The sequence below is a fragment of the Pleurodeles waltl genome, chromosome 2_1 (genome assembly GCF_031143425.1).
Source record: "Pleurodeles waltl isolate 20211129_DDA chromosome 2_1, aPleWal1.hap1.20221129, whole genome shotgun sequence".
In the NCBI taxonomy this organism is placed as follows: Eukaryota; Metazoa; Chordata; class Amphibia; order Caudata; family Salamandridae; genus Pleurodeles; species Pleurodeles waltl.
Window position 1 is genome coordinate 74,219,228 of NC_090438.1, and position 18,061 is coordinate 74,237,288.

Here is an 18,061-nt window from a genome sequence, read left to right on the forward strand (position 1 = left end):
CGCTGAACAGGGCTCCGCCGTCTCAAGCACCGCTGAACAGGGCTCCGCCGTCTCAAGCACCGCTGAACAGGGCTCCGCCGTCTCAAGCACCGCTGAACAGGGCTCCGCCGTCTCAAGCACCGCTGAACAGGGCTCCGCCGTCTCAAGCACCGCTGAACAGGGCTCCGCCGTCTCAAGCAACGCTGGCCCATGATCGCAAAGGGCACTGACGCTACTGAGTCTGTGACGGGCAGAATGCAGCACTCTGGGCACCATGTCCCCTCCAGAACCAGTGGAGACTGTCATCCACTACCTGGCACCATGTCCCCTCCAGAACCAGTGGAGACTGTCATCCACTACCTCTGTCCTTGGCAGGATGAAGCACTCTGGGCACTATGCCCCCTCCAGAACCAGTGGAGATTGTTATCCACTACCTCTGTCCATAGCAGGATGAAGCACTCTGTGCACCATGCCCCCCTCCAGAACCAGTGGAGACTGTCATCCATTACCTCTGTCCATAGCAGGATGAAGCACTCTGGGCACCATGCCCCCTCCAGAATCAGTGGAGATTGTTATCCACTTGAGAGACTGTGGCTTTGCACTCCCAGGATGGAACAGTGGGCAACCCACCCACTGTATAGACTTGAGACTGTGGCTTTGTACTCCCCAGGATGGAACAGTGGGCAACCCACCCACTGTAGAGACTTGTGAGACTGTGGCTTTGCAAACCCGAGGATATGGCAATGGGCAACCCACCCACTGTATAGACTTGAGAGACTGTGGCTTTGCACTCCCCAGGATATGGCAGTGGACAACCCACTCACTGTAGAGACTTGTGAGACTGTGGCTTTGCACTCCCCAGGATGGAACAGTGGGCAACCCACCTACTGTATAGACTTGAGACTGTGGCTTTGCACTCCCCAGGATGGAACAGTGGGCAACCTACCCACTGTAGAGACTTGTGAGACTGTGGCTTTGCACTCCCCAGCATATGGCAGTGGGAAACCCATCCACTGTAGAGACTTGTGAGACTGTGGTTTTGCACTCCCCAGGATATGGCAGTGGTCAACCCACCCACTGTAGAGACTTGTGAGACTGTGGCTTTGCACTCCCCAGGATGGAACAGTGGGCAACCCATCCACTGTAGAGACTTGAGAGACTGTGGCTTTGCACTCCCCAGGATGGAACAGTGGGCAACCCACCCACTGTAGAGACTTGTGAGACTTTGGCTTTGCACTCCCCAGGATAGAACAGTGGGCAACCCACCCACTGTATAGACTTGAGAGACTGTGGCTTTGCACTCCCCAGGATTGAACAGTGGGCATGGAGCCCCCTTGTGGATCTGGCGTCCTGCACTCAACCGGCTAAGGTGCCCCCCCTTCCCTTCCCCCTGAGGTGCCTGTTTTATTTCCAACTGATGCCCCTGCAGTGTTCTCTCCATCTTGTTCGGGTATTGAGTGTGGGCCTCAACCATGCCTTTTGGGCCCAGTGATCTACGGACTATGATGGTGGAATCCCTTGGACTTGTGTTCTTTGTGGATATAATTGTATATAGTATAAATGTATGTATTTGTAAATATTTTTGTTGTAGGTCATTGAATATATCACAATTATTTGACTAATTTCCTTTTGTCCTTGCATTCTTCCATGGGGTGTTGGGGGTGTAACTGTTATGAGTCAATATGTATTAGCGTGTGTGTTGTAGTGGGTGAGGGTGGGGGTGGGGGTGTTGCATGTTGAGTGTGTGTGTCACTGTTTTTTCCCTCCCCTCTCCCCTGTGTCATAGGTGCAGTACTCACCGTTGTCAGGAAGATAAAGGCTGTCAGAATCTGCAGCTACGGTTCCATGGTGTCCTGATTCCTCATGGGGTGTATAGAGGTGCACATTTTCCCTTCGAAGTCCTGTTTCCGCTGTGTTTTTGTTTGCGGTAAATCTGCCCCGGAAAAGGTGGCGGATTAGTGGGTTGTAATAGTGTGGGCTGTACATTGTCCTCCACCTTTTTGTTGGCGGTTCCCACTGCGGTGTTTGTTTGTGCCGCTGTGGCGGTCGGAGTGTTAAAGTTGCTGTCTATGTTGGCGGTCGTAATTCCATTTTTTTTCCCGCCGGCCTGTTGCCGGTTTTACCGCCGCTTTAACACCGACCGCCAGGGTTGTAATGACCCCCAATATGTTGTAATTATACCCGCATGTTCTGGTGGTCTATAGTGAGGGTCTGGCCTACTACGCCTAAAACCCCCGAGCAGTTAATAAAACTTTGATGACACCCATTGGTATCTATTGGCCACAATAACCACCCGCCAGGACGTGTCAGTGAATGTACCATTCTGGACCCACTCATCAAGCTCATTTTCAGTTGCATTTGTATATTTTTGCCATTTATAAAACTTTGCGGGGGCAGGTATACTGGACATGGTTAATTCCCTAATTTTACCTAAGCCTAAACAACTTGTCTGTTGTACCATTTTGTTTAAAATAAATAATTTGTACAGGAATAAGGCATGCTCTAAACAATGTTTCCCTTCCCTTAATTTGCCAATTGTTTGTTCCCCACACACTTTTTAGATCAATTGATTTGAACCAATATTCATAGCCTATCGATAACCGCAAAACAAAGTATTCCGAATATATAAATTTCGAATTGGTCAATTACATATGTATATCCTTAGTAGGTGGTGCTTTAAAATAATATGACTCAGCATTCTTTTGATTGTGCCCAGAAAAATATGCAAACTTTTCAGAATATGTTCCCTCCCTTTCGGCGGAGTCGGGCAATGTTCCCATTGTGTGTAATTAAAAACAGTTTTTGGACTGCTCGCTCTATGTATGAAATGGTGCCCATAATAATTATAACAAAACATATCACCATTCTTTTCCTTGAATTGGTAAACATCTTCGTTTTCAAATACAGTAGAATATTGCAATTCAGTCATCATAGAATCAACTGTTTTCACATCCCAATCATCAGAAACAATGCCTGGTATTACTATATTATATTGATAATTTGAACACATACGGTATTTGAATAACTTCCGTTGGACCATATATATCAAACATTACTTTGTCCCAAACAACCCCATCAGGAATTGGCACTGCAGAAATGTTTACAAAGGATAAGTCTCTTTGGACATTATGTGAGGAAAATTTTGGTTTCAAAACCTTCTTTACCAGTTCAACTGTCGATCTTTCAGGTAACAAAATGACCATGTATTAACAAGAATAAGGTAATGACAAAACCAATCCATAGTAGAAAGGCTAGGAATGTCAAAGAAAGCCATAGATAATTCCATGGAAGAATAAAATACATTTCTTTAAGCCAGTTTATTAGCTCACGTGTACTTGACAAATCAGCTGTCGAAGAGGCAAATGAATCTGAGAAATCATCATTGAAGTCGGCAAAATAACCAGAGGCAGTTTGTGCAAATGGAGGAGCTGTTGTTAGTGGTGGAGTTGGTGTTTCCTGCTGTGGCACACTATGGATAGCACCATCCGTTTGTGTTGGAATCGAGTTAACTTGGTCAAATGTTTCTAAATTAGTTGACGTAAGTGGAACTAATGCAAGATCATCTTCTACCCTCCCCAAGCGTGGAGAGGTGTCGGTGTTGGTGTAAACTTCTTTGCCAGTAGTGAGAGGGATTCGGGAACTACTGGATGTTCCACTTGGTCGGCTGTGCAGGATCGACCACATGGTGTAGTTTGACATTGTCAATGCAGACTAAACGATTTTCTTTGGCACCCGCCAACGGTGGTAGAATAACAGTTCTGGTACCGTGTATCCCTAGTACAGGGACTGGTGCTCGATAAGAAGGGCCAAATTCCTTTTTCACAGCAACTTTCTCACAAACAAGATCCTCAACTCTGGGAATCCAGCCGAAAGATGTTACAGGCACATCCTTAATTCCTGTGGAGGCGGCACTTTTGGAAGAACTATCATCACAGAACTGTTGCAATTCCTGTAAGACAGTGACACGTTCATTTATGTCAAAAGGTGTTTCTGCTGCCTCCACACCGGGACCATCAAGATCCAGAACATACATTTGAGTTCCGAACAGGCACTCATATGAAGTACGACCCCCAAGGGACCTTCTAGGCAGATTATTTAGTGCTCTCTGGACTCCATACAGGTGGTTAAGCCAACTACGACCCGTACCTAAGACTCTGGCTGTTAAGGATTGCTTTAAATCACGGTTCAATCGCTCCACAACACTATTTCTCTCTGGATGAAATGCAGACGAGTACTGGAGTTGGACCCCCAACAAAGCCATGGAGTCCCTGAATGGCCTTGAGGCGAAAGCAGGGCCCTGGTCCGGATGGAAAGCCTCAACTGCATATGTACCGATTAAGACTCGCAAATCTTTCCGAGCATCAGCCGAGCATTGTGGCCACACCCATTCAAATCTGGAGCATGAATCAACAGCGACTAAATATATTTGTATGTGCTATCAGGTTTTTGGGGACCACAGTGGTCCAAGTACACACATTGTAACGGGTTGTTTGAAATTAAGAGGGGTGTCTGTGGCGGGCGCTTGGCAGTGGAAACTTTGATTTGTTGACAGATGTCACAACAAAGGACATACTGCTTAGTCTCTTTGTAGAGACCTGGCCACCAATAACGGGCCTGCAAGATCGAAATTGTAGCCGCCACCCAAGCATGGGCAGTTGCCACCCCGTCATGTGCTGCTTTAATCAATTGTGATCTCAAGTCTTTGTTGGGGATGTCTCGTACACCTACGCCTGGTATCTTAACCTCAGCTTTCAGCATACCTCCCATGCGATAGTGATACTTATTAGGAAATCCTTTAGGATAGGGCGTACCATCAGCCATTGCTGTCACGGCAGCCCAAATGTCTGCGTCCGGTTTTGAACTCAAACGAGTTACAGCAGCTACAGCGGCCACAGCCTCTGCTGACTTTGTGGCTTCATCAGCCAGTGTATTTCCAGCAACATGTATTCCAACGCGCTGGTGTCCAAGTGTGTGCACAAAATGGACATTCAGTAGCGTCTCTTTTAGGTCAGCTACTTTCCCCCACAGTAGTCTGTGTTTAATGGTGTTGCCTTTAGAATCTCTGAACCCATTCTGGCGCCAATAATGCAGGTATTCATTAAAGGACTGGACACACTAATATGAATCACAAACAATTAGCATCGGCTGTGCAGGATCAGTATGTTCCAGTGCCATCAGCAGAGCTTTTAGCTGTGCCGATTGTGCTGTACAATCCCCTAGGGTTTGTGTAAAGGTATGTAGAGGACAAAGGGGGTCATTCCAACCCTGGCGGTCATCGACCGCCAGGGTGGATGACGACGGAAGCACCGCCAACAGGCTGGCGGTGCTTCCCTGCCCATTCTGACCGCGGCGGTAAAGCCGCGGTCAGAAAAGGGGATCCAGCGGTTTCCCGCCGGATTTCCCCTGTCTGGGCTGAATCTCCATGGCAGTGCTGCAAGCAGCGCCGCCATGGAGATTCCGACCCCCTTCCCGCCACCCTGTTTCTGGCGGTTTTTACCGCCAGGAACAGGATGGCGGGAACGGTGTCGTGGGGCCCCAGGGGGCCCCTGTACTGCCCATGCCACTGACATGGGCAGTGCAGGGGCCCCCTAACAGGGTCCCAGCATGATTTTCACTGTCTGCTTAGCAGACAGTGAAAATCGCGACAGGTGCAACTGCACCCGTCGCACCCCTGCAACACCGCAGGCTCCATTCGGAGCGGGCTTCTATGTTGCAGGGCCTTTCCCGCTGGGCCGGCGGGCGCTCCTTTGGCGGGCGCCCGCCGGCCCAGCGGGAAAGCCAGAATGGCCGCCGCGGTTTTTTGACCTCAGAGCGGCCAAATGACGGTGACCGCATGGCGGGCGGCGGTCAGAATGACCGCCAAAATTTATTGCCCTCCATATAGCCACTTACGACTGCGCAAGCAGCAGAATATTGATGTTTAGTTCCAATTGCAGGTTGTGCTGAGCCATCGGTGTACATGACTCTATGATATTGTTCAATAGGCAATGTATTTGCTGGAACTGGGTATTCTATTTCATATTGTAAGAATTCCTGAGTTTGTAACTTTGGGTCAAAAATGTAGTCTACATCAGTGGCTGTCAAAGACGTAGCCCATTGTATCCAACGTGGATGTAATGCTTTTGCGTTTGGAACGCTAGCTTTTGTAACACCCTCTATGGCTGGAATTGGAGAAACGACAATAATGCGTTTTCCTTGGGCAAGAGGTCTTTCTTTAATGACAGCCATCTGAACAGCAGTGAGAATTTTCTCAGTGGGAGCAAAGCGTTATTCTGCCGCTGAGTACAAGTGCGATTTGTATGCAAGAGGGACTGTCTCAACTTCATTAAACTTCACATAGGTGGAACCGATGGCCCCAGCTATTACTCTGATGACCAAATGTGTTTTGTTGTCCCTCATATGTAGGTGTTGTGCTGCAAGCATATCTGTCTGTAAATCTTGAAGAATGCGTGTATGTTTAATTGTCCAGAATTTACTTGAAAAATCAGGACATATTAAGTCATATAAAGGTTTTATGCGTGTAGCATAATCTGGAATGTAAGTTCTGCCAAAATTTAGGAAACCCAATAGTGATTGGAGTTTTTTAATTGTATTCGGTGGTGTTAACTGTGCGCATTTCTCTAAAAATTGTGGCGCTAGGCTCTTCCCTTCACTTGACAGCTCATATCCTAGGAACAGGACACTTGTTTTTTTTAAGTTAAATTTGTAGCCAAATTCAGCAAATCCTACAACAATGCGAGCTACTCATCTTAAATGTTGTAGTAATTCATCATCCGTGAGATAGATATCATCTACATAGGACAATGCTTCGGTGTCAATCTCCTGCAAAATAGCAGTGACACGGGGTGCGAACAGTCCTGGGCTGTTCTAATAACCCTGAGGTAAACAACAGAATTTTTTCTGGGAGCCTAGTGCGCTGAAACTTGTTAAGCCTTTACTCTCAGACGCTACATTCTGGCAGAAAAACCCATTCAAAATATCCAGTGTTGTTTTGTATTTTTTGCGCACTATGTTGCTCATTAGTGCTGTGCTATGCGAGTTTTGGATAGCATAGGTGCATGTATGACTGTTTTAATGTCTGCAGTCTAAGACTATTCTGTATGAATGATCTGGTTTAGCTACGGGGAATAATGGGTTGTTCATTGGCGAGACACAGGGTTCAATCACACCCTGGTACTCTAATTGCATGAGTATTTCTCTCACTGGTGCTTTTGCTTCATGTTTTATAGGATACTGCGGTTGTGGCTGAGGTTCACTTTTAATTGGAATTACATGGTAGGGGGATTCTTTATGCCATCCCACGTCATTTCTGTGTAATGCAGGTGCTTGTGCCAAAGCCTATTCAATGGAATAGGATTCAGCGAGTTCCTCTGGAACAAGAGGCGAGAAAGAAGGCTTAGGGGGTCATTCCAACCCTGGCGGTCGGTGTTAAAGCGGCGGCCAACCCGCCAACAGGCAGGCGGTAAAAAAAATGGAATTCCGACCCTGGCGGGAACCGCCAACACAGCCCGCCACTTTAACACTCTGACCGCCACGGTGGGACAAACAAACAGCGCAGCGGTCACCGCCAACAGACAGGCGGCAGACAATGTACCGCCCACCCTATCACGACCCACCAATCCGCCACCTTTTCCGGGGCGGGAGCCCCGCCGATAAAAACACGGCGGAAACAGAGCACGAACGGGAAAACGCTCACCTCTATACACTCCACGAGGAATCTGGACAGCATGGAACCCGAATTAAACATCCTACCAGCTATTGTCTACCTGCTCCTCTACCAGGAGCACGAACGCCGCCGCAGGAGACAACGGTGAGTACTGCACCTACGACACAGGGGAGGGGGGAGGAGAAAAGGTTACGGGCACACACATACGCGACACCCCCCCCCCAAATCCCTACGCACCAATGCAGAGCAACGAGTCAGAGTGACACCCCCTAAACCCCCAGGAATAATGCAAAGACAAAATAAAAAGATCATTAAAATTGAAGTATATTATAGCATATTTGAACTTAAGTGAAATAAGAAATCTATAAAATAAATATATTACAACATGAACAATATATACATAGTCCAAAAGTCCGGCACATATTGGCAACATTCCATTGTTTGTGGGCCAATGTTCATAAACACATGGGCAAAGCCCATACACGAGACCCGATTCCATTGGAGAGAACACTGCTGGGGCATCAGATAATAAAACGACAGGCACCTCAGGGGGAAGGGAAGGGGGGGCACCTCAGCCACATGAGTCCACGACGCCAGATCCACGAGGGGCCTCCATGCCCACTGTACCATCCTGGGGAGTGCAAAGCCACAGTTTCTCAAGTCTCTACAGTGGGTGGATTGCCCACTGTACCATCCTGGGGAGTGCAAAGCCACAGTCCATCAGGTGGATTACAGACTCCACTGGTTATGGAGGAGGCATGTTGGCCAGAGTGCTTCGTGAAGCCCTGCCCGACACAGATCCGGCCCTGCCAATGGGCCAGCGGTGCTTGAGATGAAGGGCCCAGCGGAGCGGTGCTTGAGATGAAGGGCCCAGCGGAGCGGTGCTTGAGATGAAGGGCCCAGCGAAGCAGTTCAGAGACGGCGGTGCCCAGCGGAGCGGTGCTTGAGTTGAAGGGCCCAGCGGAGCGGTGCTTGAGGTGAAGGGCCCAGCGGAGCAGTTCAGAGACGGCGGTGCCCAGCGGAGCGGTGCTTGAGTTGAAGGGCCCAGCGGAGCAGTGCTTGACAGGAAGGGCCCAGCGGAGCGGTGCTTGACAGGAAGGGCCCAGCGGAGCGGTGCTTGACAGGAAGGGCCCAGCGGAGCGGTGCTTGACAGGAAGGGCCCAGCGGAGCGGTGCTTGACAGGAAGGGCCCAGCGGAGCAGTGCTTGACAGGAAGGGCCCAGCGGAGCAGTGCTTGACAGGAAGGGCCCAGCGGAGCAGTGCTTGACAGGAAGGGCCCAGCGGAGCGGTGCTTGACAGGAAGGGCACAGCGGAGCGGTGCTTGACAGGAAGGGCCCAGCGGAGCGGTGCTTGACAGGAAGGGCCCAGCGGAGCGGTGCTTGAGATGAAGGGCCCAGCAGAGCGGTGCTTGAGATGAAGGGCCCACCAGAGCGGTGCTTCTCACGGCGGGGCCCTGTTCAGCGGTGCTTCTCACGGCAGGGCCCTGTTCAGCGGTGCTTCTCACGGCGGGGCCCTGTTCAGCGGTGCTTCTCACGGCGGGGCCCTGTTCAGCGGTGCTTGTCTTGTGTTCCTAGGGAACCAGATCTAGCCAATAATTCACGCTCAGTCGCCATCCGACCTTCCGCTTGCGGGCCCTCCTGTGTTGGAGTCCTGGGCCCGTGGGTGTCTTCCGTCACACCCCAAATGGGGCTGGTGGGGCCCTCCCGGGCAGCTCGCCTGCTGGCGGACTTCTTCGCCCTGCTGCCCTTGCCCTCCTTGGCAGAATCTCTGGGGCCCTTGCCTCCCTTTGTGGATTGGCCAGGGGACGGTGCAAGGCTGGTGTCCTTGGGGGCAGCCGTCTCAGGCCTGTCGCGCCGGCCCTTCCCTTTTATGGTTCTTTTCCCAGGGGGTGGGCTGGCTATCCCCTTGCTGCTGGCCGATGTTCCTGCCCTAGGAGCTGGTGGACTCCAATAGCCCTGAAAGATGGTCCTAGTAGGTGCAGGGCTTGTGGTGGCTGAGGTGCTGATTGGAGTCTTACGAGATGGAGGGGGTGGGTCAGTTGTTGGAAAGAGGTCAAGGTTGGAAAGGGAAATCAATTTAGAAAGACAGGGACGGGTAGTTGTAGTGGGTATGGGAGTGGAGGAAGAGGATGTGGTTGTAGGAGAGTCAAGTGTGCTGTCTTTGGGTGCAGGTGCTTGTGACGGAGGCTGTCGTGAGGTGGATGGCTGTTGGGTGGGTGGCTGCCTGCGTTTGTGTGGTTTGGAAGAGGGGGTGACAGACACACTGGGAGAGGACACAGGGGACATGTAAATGGCAGTGGGGGTGGTGACTGCACGTGTGCGAACTGTTCTGGTGGGTGTGGTGGTGATGGACGTACTGGCTGATGGTGGTGTGCATGCAGGTGTGAGTGGAGACGTCACAGGGAGGGAGGAGGGAGACGAGGAGGAGGGGGACACAGAGGAGGCAGTGGCTGTTGGCATGTCTGCATGTGGATGTTGCTTGGGTGAATGCTTGTGTGATCTGTGGTGCTTATGTCTGGATGAGCTGCCCTTGGGTGTTGAGGTGTGTGCAGGCTGGTCTGTAGGTGTGTCTGGGATAGGCAGAGGAACAGGGGAGTGGGACTGGGTTGAGGAAGTTGGAGGGGAGAGGCTAGACACAGGGACAATTGCTGCCGTCAGTGCTGAGGCCAGAGCGTTGAACGATCGCTGATGGGCAGCCTGACCCGAATGAATGCCCTCCAGGTATGCATTGCTCCGATGCACCTCCCTTTCTACCCCCTGGATGGCATTCAAAAGGGTAGACTGCCCAACAATGAGCGTCTGGAGGAGGTCAATGATCTCCACACTGAGGGCAGCAGGGGTAACTGGGGCCGGACCTGAGGTGCCAGGGGCGAAGGAGATGGCCGGCTTCCTGGCTGAGCGGGCACAGGGCGAAAGCTGAGGGGCTGCTGGGAGGGTGGAGCTGGTGCGCTGGGTGGCGGCTGTACCTGTTGTTGCGGTGGGCACACATGTTGCCGCCACCACAAGGGAGCTCCCTTCTTAGGACGTGTCGGTGTCGCTGATGTCTCCACGGGTCCCCGTTGTGGAGTTCCCCTCGCCCTCCGTCTCTCTGGTTAAGTCCAAGTCGGTTGCAGGGCCCTCCGGGGCCATGTGAGATGCAGCTCCCTCGTGCGCCGATGCCACTTCTCCTCCGCCTGATGATGCTAATGCACACATGAACAGGAAAACCAAAAAAAAGGGGGGGGAGAAGAAAGAAAGACATGTTGAGTGCATGCATTGGCGGCACCGTTGGCGGAGAGGACAGACACAGAAGCCCCCTGCACTACGCTGCGCACTCGGGGTACACTACTCAATTATTGTGACTTGGCCTACAAGTCTATGGACGACAAATGCACACATAGGTGAGCCCGGGCCATGGATAGCTGTACTTAGCACCCTACAGAGGTGGGGGGCGGGGGCACAGGGCGAAGCCTAACGGAGGTGCCTGGCCTACAGAAACCGCCCTGGCCTAGAGGTAGCCACAGCCCTCCTCCCCTACACAGACACCTCCACTGTGCGCTAATATAGCAGAATGTGCTGATACTCACCCCCTTGTGTCTGCTGTGATGTCCTCACGCGCCCATCCATATCGGAGTAGGCCGCCGCCAGGATCCGGGACATCAGGGGGGTCAATTGACGACTGGCACCCCTCCTACGTTGGGAGGACATCCCCAGCAGAGCCTCGGCGGTCTTTCTGCTCCCGCGGCGGATGTCCTCCCACCTCTTGCGGCAGTGGGTGCCCCGTCTGTTGTGGACCCCCAGGGCCCAGACGTCCTTGGCGATGGCACGCCAAATGTCGATCTTCTGATGGGCGCTGACCTATGTGACATGTACAGGGTGGGAAAATAAATATCATCACTTTTCTGCATGGTCGATGTGAGTGGCCCCCCCTCCCCAACCTTGCCATGTGGTACATGCTCTCATCTGTTGTGCGTTGCACTCCTCATTCGCTCCCCTCCCCACCATCTTACATCCACCCCACTCAACACAGGCATAGCCCATACTACGTGCTCCCTGTGTACTTACCTGTTGGTCTGGAGGACCGTAGAGTAGCGCATACTGGGGGAGGACCCCATCAACAAGTTTCTCCAATTCCTCAGATGTGAAGGCAGGTGCCCTTTCCCCAGTCGCAGCAGCCATTGTATCTTCCAGACCGAGGTCACAGCAGCACTTGCAGTATAGGTACTCTCCTGTGGATGATCAGGTCTCGAGTGATTAAGCAGTTAGAAAATGGCGGTCACGCCCGCGGCGCTGCGTACCGCGGCGGTGCTTACCGCCGGCGCACATCGTCATTGGCTCCTGAGACCCATAGGGTTCAATGTTAACCAATACTGCTTTGCGCCGCGGTCTTCGACCGCCTACCGCCACGGTGTGCCACGCCAGCGCATTGACCTCACATTCCACTGTCACACTTCACAGGTCAGGCAGCCGCCATTTCAAGGGCCCACATGGCTTAATTTCTACTGCGTCACACAGGCCTAGGCCTTGCATTGCCACTCATACAAGCCATTCAATGCATAGCGAATCGTGTACTGGGCAAGCTGTGGTTACGTACCTGTGGGTTGCTTGACTCTGTGCTCCATGTTGTCCTTCCTAGGCACCGTCCGCTGGGACTTGCGAGGAGATGGAGGAATCCTCCCGTGTACAGACCGTTGGTGGACCTGTCGACAATGGAAGAAAGACATGTCATACTGACATACAGACTTGACCGAGCCACTATACAGGAACTGTGTGCCCAGCTGGAGCCAGACCTGATGTCCCCCATTTGCCAACCCACAGGGATTCCCCCTCTGGTGCAGGTTCTGTCAGTACTCCATTTTTTGGCAAGTGGATCATTCCAAACAACAGTGGCCATATCATCAGGGATGTCTCAGCCTATGTTTTCTAAGGTTTTGTCCAGAGTGTTGTCTGCCCTGATGAAATACATGCGGAGCTACATTGTTTTCCCTGAGGTGGGCGATTTGGCTACAGTGAAGGGTAATTTCTATGCCCTTGGACATATCCCCAACATCATTGGTGCCATTGATGGGACCCATGTGGCTTTGGTTCCCCCCAGTGGAAGTGAGCAGGTGTACAGGAACAGAAAAAGTTATCATTCGATGAATGTCCAGGTGGTCTGTTTGGCTGACCAGTACATCTCCCATGTAAATGCCAATTTCCCTGGGTCAGTGCATGACGCGTACATCATGCGAAATAGCAGCATCCCTTATGTGATGGAACAGCTACAGAGACACCTTGTGTGGCTAATAGGTGACTCTGGTTACCCCAACCTGTCGTGGCTACTTACCCCAGTGAGGAATCCCAGGACAAGGGCAGAGGAACGGTACAATGAGGCCCATGGGCGAACTAGGAGGATTATAGAAAGAACCTTCAGCCTCCTGAAGGCCAGGTTTAGGTGCCTGCATATGACAGGTGGATCCCTAATGTACTCACCAAAGAAGGTGTGCCATATCATCGTGGCCTGCTGTATGCTTCACAACCTGGCTTTGCGACGCCAGGTGCCTTTCCTGCAGGAGGATGGTCCAGATGGTGGTGTTACAGCAGCTGTGGAGCCTGTGGAGAGTGAAGAGGAGGAAGACGACGGGGACGACACAGACAACAGGGACACAGTGATACAACATTATTTTCAGTAGCACACAGGTACGAATCAACCACGCCATTTTACATTTACTTAAAGTCTCCTGCCTCTCTACTGTCTGAGTTCCCCCCCAGTTCCTGTTAACTGAGTTGTGACTTTCCCTTCCGTTTTCAGAGCTGTGGGCCCCACTGCGTGACCTCTGCTTTGTTTGCCCATGGACTACAGCTGTGTGACAGTGGTATGTTGTCATCACAATGTAACTGAACATTTCTGCACCGTTATGTCCAATACATTTGTTCAAAATGCAAGCAGACTCCAGATTTTTTAAGTGCAATAAGTGATTTAATTGAAGTGCTATATTTAGGAACATGATTGTAAAACGGTGATGGGTGATGGTGGAGTAATGTCCATGGCAGAGTCCAGTTCTCAGTCTCACTGGTGCATTGTCCATATGCCTGTGGAAGGATGGAGCAGGGGCAGTTCAAGGTTGGACAGGGTGACAATGTGGGACAGTGGGATGACATCAGGGGGTATCGTTTGCTGGCGGGGTTCTTGGCATCCTACTCTGTCTTCTTGTGAGATGTCAGGTTCCGCTTGCGGGGTGATTCTTCTTCTGCAGGAGGTGGGGTTCTGGTGGCCTGTCGTGTGGGGGCCTCCTGTCCACTAGCGCCGGCGGAGGTGGTAGGATGTTCCTGGTCCAGGCTAGTGACAGGGGCCCTTTGTGGTGCCACATGGTCCCGCAATGTGGTGACTATCTGGTTAAGGGCCACGACGATGGTCCCCATTGCGGAAATAATGTTCCTCAGTTCCTCTCTGAACCCCATGTACTGTTCCTCCTGCAGTACCTGGATCTCCTGGAACCTGGCCAGTACCGTCGCCATTGTCTCCTGGGAGTGCTCCCATGATGGCCCCATGATGGTATGCTCCCATGATGGAGGAGAGGGCCTCTTGGAGAGTCGGTTCCCTGGGCCTGTCCCCCCCCTGTCGCACAGCTGCCCTCCCAGTTCCCCTGTTTCCCTGGGCCTCTGTCCCCTGGACGGTGTGCCCACTACCACTGCCCCCAGGTCCCTGTTGTTGGGGTGGTGGGTCAACCTGGGTGCCCTGTAGTGGTGGACACACCGCTGATTGACGCGTCCTGGAGACAGAGGCATGGGCCCGCTGGGTGGGAGCTGTGCTGGTGTTCCCAGAGGGGGTTGGGTCTGGTGTAGCCTGTGGCTGTCTGTGGGGAACCGACTGTCCCGAGGTCCCCGATGGGCCGGGCTGGTCATCTGGGTCCAGGGAGACAGAGCTGCTGTCATCACTGGGGGCCTCTTCTGGGGATGGGATGGACATCTCTGGACCCTCCGTGGCGGTGTGGTGGCGTTCGGGTCCTGCAGGGGTATAAGAGTATGGTTATTGCTTCTGTGTGTGGCATTTTGTGTAATGGGCGGGTGGCCGTGTACCCCAGTGCTGGCATTCCCTTGTGGGGGCTTTTGTGACGGTGGCTTGTGGGGGTGATGGGTGTGTGCAGTGGGCATGCTTTGGGGATGGGTGTCCATGCTTTGGAGACGCATGCAGGGCTGGGTTTTGGGATGGGTGGGATGTGATGGTGAGCCATTTGCAAGGAGTTGGTGTGATGGGGGTGGGGGTGAGGGTGGGGGTATGATTTGGCATGCAGGCGGGGTGGGGGGAATGAAGTAGTGGAGATTTGACTTACCAGAGTCCATTCCTCTGCCTACTCCTGCGAGGCCCTCAGGATGCAGGATGTGCATGACTTCCTCCTCCCATGCTGTGAATTCTGTGGGAGTAGGTGGGGGTCCGCCGCCAGTCTTCTGCACCGCGATGTTGTGCCTTGATACCATGGAACGCACCTTCCCCCGTAGGTCGTTCCACCGCTTCCTGATGTCGTCCCGATTGCGTGGATGCTGTCCCACAGCGTTGACCCTGTCCACTATTCTTTGCCATAGCTCCATCTTCCTGGCAATGGTGGTGTGCTGCACCTGTGCCCCGAAGAGCTGGGGCTCTACACGAACTATTTCCTCCACCATGACCCTGAGTTCTGCGTCAGTGAACCTGGGGTGTCTTTGGGGTGCCATGGGGTGGTGTGGATGAGGTGAGGGGTGGTGTATGTGTTGGTGAGTGTGGTGGTGTATGGTGTTTTGTGCTTGGAAATTGTGTGGGTGATGTTGTGATTTGCCTCTGTGTGATGGTCTACTCTATGCTGTGCTCTCTCTCTCTGTCCTTCAGTCGCAATTGTGGCTGTAAGGGTTTGTGGGTGATGTGGGTGTGTGTTTTATATTTAATTGGGTGTGTGGGAGTGGTGTGTGTATGTGTCTCAGGTGTGTGTATTTTGATTTGTCCAATGTGGTAGTGTTTTGTAAAGGTGTGTGTATTTTGAGCGCGGCGGTGAGTACCGCCAATGGAATACCGCGGTTGAAAGACCGCTGCGGGGATTTGTGGGTCGGAATGGTATGGGCATATTTCTGTTGGCGTGACGGTGGAGGTTTGGTCATCGCCAGTTTCCCGCTGACCTTTGGTGTGGCGGACTTTTGTTGGTGTCTGGTTTTTGGCGGTTTGCCAGTTGCGGGTCAGAATGACCGTGGCGGTTTACCGCGACCGCGGCGGTGTTATGGCGGTCTTCTGACCGGCGGTAAGCGCCTTTTACCGCCGAGGTCAGAATGACCCCCTTAATGTCTTCTCCATATGGGCAGGTACGGACAAAGTGAGGTGGCCAATCTTGTTCGGCCAATAAGACATCATATACTTTTACTACGCGATCCCAAAAGATTGCGTCTATTGTGCATTCAATGTCTCCTTCTAACTGTAACATTACTTTATACACCCTATCAGGTGTGAAGACATGCATGTCCGCAGTCTCTACTTGTATAAAGTCATCAGTTGCTTTCACCTCCAGATGCTCTAGAAGATTCCGGCGAACTATTGTGACCTCTGCCACGCTGTCTAGCAATGCTAGAGCCCAATTCTTGTTCTTCAAGAGGACCCTCTTCGTGTGTGGCATGTCGGACTGCGACTGCAGCCACCTTTTTCTTTTTAAATTGTTTTAGTTGGGTAGGTTCCTCTTCCTTTTTAACAGAAACCTCCGAAGAGTGTTGTGATTCCTGTCTCGGTTTCACGTACTCTGTTCTTCGCTCTGATTGCCTGCCTCTCTCATTTCTTTTTTCCAATGATTCCTGAAAGGAACGAGATTGGCGTGTATCAGTATATTGATATCTATCTGGCGTTTTTATATTATCTCTGTTTCTGAGATTATATTTATTCTGTGGGGTCTCCATACGCGGAGATTCTCCCTTCTCCTTCTTAGGAGTTTGTTGCTTTTTCTCCCAGCATTTCTTAGTACTTGCTTGGGGGTATCTTTGCTTGATTTACCCTGAAATTGTGGTTTTTGTGGTCTGGCCCCTAAGCTATCTCGACCAATACTAGAATAGGTCTCTGCTATTATTTTATGCAGCTCTCGTTCCTGATCCTGTTGCGGAACGTCACAAAGCAGCATGCGCACTGCAGGTGCGACCGCTTCCCCTTTAAGGTTACTTAAAATGATTGAAGATACTGTGGCAAAATTGCCCATCAATTGCACCCCCAAGTTAGTATTCTATGTTTATCCTGAGGTCTCATATGGGGAAATACTGCCTCCAGCGTATTACTTTTCTGTGCTAACCAAAACGGAGTCTCCTCTCGTTTGGCTGATACTTTACCCATAATCGAATGTACAGTCGCAGGATTTATACCTGGCGTTGCTGAATGTGGATGTGGTGGAGCAGCACATACTGGGTTTTTATTTAGTGTTTGCATCACAAATTGTACTAATCGTCTATATATCTCTATTAATTCAACGTATAAGCGACGAACCTCAGCTACTTCTAAATTTGCAACCGCAGGATGTGTTGTACAGGTGGCCAATAAAGGCCAGGTAGGTCGGTCATTACTTAGTGGACCGAACCTTACTGGTAATATTGTGTGGGGTAGGGCGCCATCAAGCCAATTATTGTGTTCTTGATAAGATAGAGGTATCTCTAAATATGCGTATGCTCTGTATTGTCCAGGCGCATTTGCAGGTGTATATTGGTGAAATGTATTTGTGTTCCCATCCACTGCTGGAAATGTGACCCAAGAGTAAAAAAGTTGTGTTCTATAAGCTGCATGGGCGTCCACCACAAATGTGACTGGACCCCCCAGGGCCGTTAGGCAATTCATTAATAAATGTGCAGTTAGAGGTTGTCTCATGTTAACCGCTATTTGTACCTGTTGTGGATTCGCCATTTAAGCAACACTATGAGTTCAGAGAAGGCACACCAAACTAGGATTTTCCTTTTAAAGTTCAAGCTTGAACAACCTCCAGCTGCAGTAGGATCACCTACACAGCTGTGGTGGAAATCCTCAGCCCCACAGACGTCTCTGCATACAGCATTGAGGTGTCATTATATATAATGAGACAGAGATACTCCGGAGGACCCGAAAATTAGAGCCTGACTAAACATTGGCGGTGATATGTCGAGTAGGCTCTCAATATTCTAATGAGACTACTGGATTTTGAGCAGCAAGATCATCCACGGTGTGGGAGATTGAGTATGACCCACTGTGGGCGACACATGTCGCTCTAAATCCGGGTTTTGCTTTGGCTACCTAGCAGTGCCTCATCTGTACCAGGGGATTGGGATGATTGGGCAGCCGAGCGCATAACATATTAGGCTTCTCAGGGAAGTCGTGGTCACTCAGGTCGCATCCGGTTCTCTTATTCACAATTCAGTCTCATATATAAATGACAAACAGAAGCAGTTTCAATGATTGGTTTAATGAAACAACTGCATCTTAGATAGCAAAGCGT